This window comes from Mercenaria mercenaria, chromosome 6 (assembly GCF_021730395.1).
Source record: "Mercenaria mercenaria strain notata chromosome 6, MADL_Memer_1, whole genome shotgun sequence".
Classification (NCBI taxonomy): domain Eukaryota; kingdom Metazoa; phylum Mollusca; class Bivalvia; order Venerida; family Veneridae; genus Mercenaria; species Mercenaria mercenaria.
This window is the reverse complement of record NC_069366.1, coordinates 70,178,981-70,185,001: the sequence shown is the minus strand read 5'-3', so window position 1 is coordinate 70,185,001 and position 6,021 is coordinate 70,178,981.

The following is a 6,021-nucleotide window of genomic DNA, read 5'->3' as shown; positions in this document are numbered from 1 at the left end:
AGACACTGAGTTGAGCTTATAGATATGCAACTAGAGAAACCGATTATCTGATTATATCCGATTAATCGAATCGGTTGGCTTGTCCGATTATGCTGATTAATCGGTTGGCAAATCTAACCGATTTGCCCATCACTAGTTAAACATGATAAGTACAGTTAACGATAATAGTAGAAATAAAAAATACTACATCGTCAAAGTGACTTTTTAGTTTGCCACGGAAAATGATTTTAGAAAAGTAAAACATTTTGTAGTAAGAGCATAAGAAATATGTAGATATATGATTTCTCAAAAAAACGTACATGTTTTATTGATACATATTAATGTATATATTGTAAACTTGGCGATTCCGGAGCAAATGATGTTTTCCAATAGTAATAAATATAGCTGCCAAACTTGTCCCAGGGATTTGCCCGTTATCAGCTTACTTAATTCCCGGTATATTTCCAAAGATTCTTAAAGCATTGAAAATAAAAATTATATTTATCATGTTTGGCATAAGGTCTGTATGCGATGCCAAATTTGATTAGAGTAATAGGCTACTGAGATCATTAAAACTATAACTACGGCACTTGCAAACAGAAGGCAGTCAGATTACATAACTCCCTGGTATACAGCGAACCCAAAATACTTTTTTAATCTATGTAGTATGACGAAGCGAAGAACTCATAAATGAATCATGCCTGTTGTACTGAAGATTTTTGTACCATTTTTATTTGTATTTGGTATATTGATATGAGTACTACTGATATGTCTAAACTAATTTAAAAAGAACGAGGGATTATTATTTCATGCATGTGTAGGTCTCCGTCTTTCCGCATTTTCTAATTATTATAGTATAGAACCGTATATTTAGGAAATTGTTTTAAGTAAAATTCTGTATGGTTGAACACTTATATATTGATATACATTATTTGGTGTGATACCTGCCCCGGAGGAAGAGTGCTACCATATTGGATCTTCTATCTTATTTAAAATACATTTCAGAATCAAAACAGAAAGGAAATTCAATTAACTGATACATTCTGAATCGATTATTGGAGCGCAAAAGAAATTAACTCTTAAATAATTTCACGGGATCCGTAAGACCTTATCGTACTTTAATATAACATATTAGAATTATCGTGTTTAAATATATAAAATATGTTTCTGATATATATTATTTCTTAAATAAACTATACAGTGTATATGGTGTTTCGACAAACTGCAGGCTGATCACTTGGTATGTTTCCAAAATGATAACAAAGACCGGGATCGATGACGTCGACATCCTGTTATAATCTATACTTGGTAAAAACACCATCTAAAATACGTGCGGTCATCGGTTTGACTGCGAACGTGTTAATACATGACTGGAAAATTCTAGCGAAATCATGCAGCACTCGGATCTGATGAAATTTCAAGATGAACTTTAGGTGTCCTAAAATGATAAAATGATAAAATTGCGTACATATTACTCGTAAATTCACTATCACTCCTGTCATCTTCACACTGCACATGCAGTCAGAACAGAACAGAACAGATCTTTTATTTGATAAACACAGATTACAAAACATACATTTTTTAATAACATATATAGCGCAAATCCCTGGGTTTCCATTCCAAAAACCTACAACTGTTTATTGCTTGTTGATATTTTTCAAGATAAGTCGTCTTACTTGATAAATATTCAGTTTGAATAAGTACGGAAACTGAAGGAAACATGGTATAGCACTTTAACAAAGAAAGAATGAAAATTTGGATCCCTTTTACATTGGTTTTAAGGTTGAAACCGCGAAGCGGTTGAGACATATATTTTCCGTCGGTTAAGCGAAGCGAATTAGGCGGGAAATATTTTCCTTGAATAGGTATAGATCTTTTATTGTATCAGGCCAATCAAAATCTTTATCTTTAAGATTACATATTGGACTCGTCAGTAATAAGACATCATAAGATCTGAATTATTTTATACTTGTATAGACATGCGATTCTCCCTACATGTCCCCGTCTATGATTTCGTCTTAAAATAGATAAGTTCTTATGTTAAAAATGTTTTTAATTACTTCCCTTTATTCTTAAACTTTTCTTATTTCTTAGAGTTTTTATAATGATAGATCTCATATTATTTATTTTCTATATTTAATATTATGTTTTAATATTTTTAGACGATTGATTTAAAATTGGTCAAAATATTTGTTTACGTTTATCTATTTTGTTGTAAATATAATTGTAGTATATATCTAACAAATAATCAAGGCATTCGAGTGGTTTATCGTCTAGTTTACCATGGTTCAGAGTTCAGATGCGTATGAATTGAACCACGAGGGCGTTATTGTTGTTGAATTGAAAGAACGCCATGATGTAGAAATTTACACGAAATTTGTCATTTTGATAAAGGCTATAAGGCCGAAACGTTAAAAAAAACAGAGTGAAAACGATAGAGTCATTAAAAATAGATTGTTAAACAAAATATAATCATATCAGTAACGAGTGATTAGTTATGAAAAATATCACATGGGGGCGTTTGCATGATGTGAAGTTTCTCGATGTAGGCCTACAAACATGTGTTCCCGATCAATGAAACTGTTTGATTTCATTTAAGCAAAATAGCGTAGAATATCTTAACGTGGGGGTGGGGGGAGAGCATTTGCGTGATGTGCAGTTTTGTCGATGTAACCCTACATTCATTTGCCCCGCCAGCGCTTTGCTTAGTGACTTGCAGTATATCTTTTGAAAAAAAGAAGAGATCCGTGTTTCTTAATTGTCGGAACATTTTATATATAGCTTTACAGTAACAAGATTTTCATGTGCACAGTTCTTTGTTTATCTGAAAACTGTGCGGAATTCGAAACAGCAGGATTTTGTGGTAGATAAATCTAGTTTCTAGCTTGATGGACCCCACTGACTTCTAGCAGAGTCGGTCGTTTGTAGAAACTGTTTTAACAAGGTAGCGGAGTTTAAAGGCAACAGTCCATGAATTAAAGAAGTGGGGTTAAGTCGTAACAATAATTACATTGCATTTCGAATTCCAGGGTCGGCTAAACTAGAAGTTGATTTCGCAGAAATGTGTAGAATTATACAACCCGTGCTCCAAGAATTGTGAAAACTTTGAAAAATAATTAGATTTTTATATTCTACTCGATACTTTCAACCTAGCTAGATAGAAACACTTTAAAAATTATATCTTTTAGTTAAGAATAAGAGAAGGGACCCTTGATACTTATTTGTCAAAACATTATTCTTTTTATCTGAAAATTGTGTTTTAGCTTTGTGGAAGTCGGCACCGTAGGGCAATTCTTAATAAGTGGCCTTATTTACTTAATACATAACGATTTGTCAAAATAAATCACTCAAATATGTACAATAGACTGGTGAGCAAGTAAAATTTAAATTGATTACGTCAAAGATATACATTATTTGTTGAGAACAATTTTTGGTTGAAGTAGCCCGCTGCCAATTGTAGATTTGTTCGTAAGTTTGCGAAACGTTATAACATACTGTAATCCAAAGAACGACACGCAGAGGTACATCCTAGATGGTATATAGCTTTTGAATACTGAGCCCTTCTAGAACAGTCCTGGGAAATATGAATATTTTCCACTTATATGCCAACCTTGTTAGAACAGTTTATAATCCTCGTTTAATTTACCGGTTAAGCATCACAGTTTAGCAATTATATATATATATATATATATATATATATAGTAGAGAGAATTAATTAATACGAACTAAATCACCACCACAATATACCAGACCAATTACGGCAAAGCGCCTAGCAGTACAAACGAACACGCACATGCCACAGCAAGTCCACTAACCCAATAAGATTAGTTTCGATACTGCTTTATATACGAGCCCGAATTGTACTACACATTCGTACTGGTTCAACATTTGCATATATATACTCAAATCTCTGTTTTCATGTCTCACAAATCAGTAGTGACTTTTTAGTCTTTATAACTGATTGGGACCAGAGAAGCTATATTTTCTCTCTCTGAAAGTTAACTGGATCTCGAGGATACATTGAATATATATAGATAATTTGCGTTAAGGGATATAATTATATTCAGAACAGTTGACTTTCCCATACGTTAGATCCGCTAGGATACAAGTTCGCATTATAAATTATTATATAGTAGAGAGAATTAATTAATACGAACTAAATCACCACCACAATATACCAGACCAATAACGGCAAAGCGCCTAGCAGTACAAACGAACACGCACATGCCACAGCAAGTCCACTAACCCAATAAGATTAGTTTCGATACTGCTTTATATACGAGCCCGAATTGTACTACACATTCGTACTGGTTCAACATTTGCATATATATATACTCAAATCTCTGTTTTCATGTCTCACAAATCAGTAGTGACTTTTTAGTCTTTATAACTGATTGGGACCAGAGAAGCTATATTTTCTCTCTCTGAAAGTTAACTGGATCTCGAGGATACATTGAATATATATAGATAATTTGCGTTAAGGGATATAATTATATTCAGAACAGTTGACTTTCCCATACGTGAGATCCGCTAGGATACAAGTTCGCATTATAAATTATTATATAGTAGAGAGAATTAATTAATACGAACTAAATCACCACCACAATATACCAGACCAATAACGGCAAAGCGCCTAGCAGTACAAACGAACACGCACATGCCACAGCAAGTCCACTAACCCAATAAGATTAGTTTCGATACTGCTTTATATACGAGCCCGAATTGTACTATATATATATATATATATATATATAAACTTGAAACCTGGCAAACATTGATAATATGGGGTTGAGCAAATTTATAATCTTGGAATTGAACTTTCTGAGATCTGATTGCTTGGAGAATGAACTTGGAGATGAACTTTTGAGGTGTTGAATTCTTTGAGTTGAACTTTTCTGGCTGTTGTAAGTGCATTCTGTTACTGTACGGAGTGCATTGCCTGTAGTCGTCTGATGCTTCGCTACTATTTTCAAATTCTTCTAGTTTACGCTTAATAATCCTTTTGATTCACTGATTTATCACCACAATTAAGCAATTCTTGGAAATATGCTTTAATTTACAATTGCAGAAAAAAAACTTATTGGAGTTGAACTGTTGGAGATCTGATAACTTGGAGAATAGCGTCTGATACCCTAATGAGCAGTAGGACCATAATGGCCCTTCTGTTTGATATATCTTTCTTAAATGATGAGCACAGTTTGGGAGCGGCGGGAGCGTATTTATGTACACTACGATTTTGTAGTTACTGTTGAATGAGATTATAAATAAACACGGTTGAAAACATCGTTTGCTACTGATTAAGTCGTACCTAAGCGAGACCGTCATCTGTGCCATTGTCCCTCTATTGTTCTCATTGTTCAGGGTGCACAGACCTTGACCTATCCTTTTTTTTATTTTCATTGAAATATAATCTTCATGTCGTCTGCTCAGAATCCAGATCGATATCGGGGAGATATTTTACTACTTTATTACATGTTAAAACTAGCTCTTTGTATAGACAAAGATCTGAAGGGATGCACATGGCTACTTATGGGGTTGACCATAATGCAGTGAAACCATAGTCACGTGACTGATACACGTGACGAAAACGCTAATATTGCGTAGGTAGAAATCGAGAAATAACTACTTTCACTTTCATTTTACCAAACAGCTTCGACTCACCTTTTGAAGCATATAACGTAGCTTAAAATCATCAGACATTCTCTTTACAGTCAAGCATCAATATAGCTTATATTTGGCATGAAAATGGACTTTACTAGGCGAGAAAACTGCACAATATATTGATATGTACTACATATCCTGTGAATAACTCCCTCCATGCCTTTAATACCAACTCCTGTGACACTGAAGGCTACACACACACTTCTTACCAGAACAACATGTATTTCTTCAGATTATGAGTTGTAACAACATATTGAAAGGTTTCAACCTATGTGCTTTCACTTTCACATTTGATTAAGCTAAGGGTCTGACTCTTGCATATGACATATCGTGCGAGGTTAGTTGAATATCCATCCATGTGTAAAAAGGTACAGACTGAAC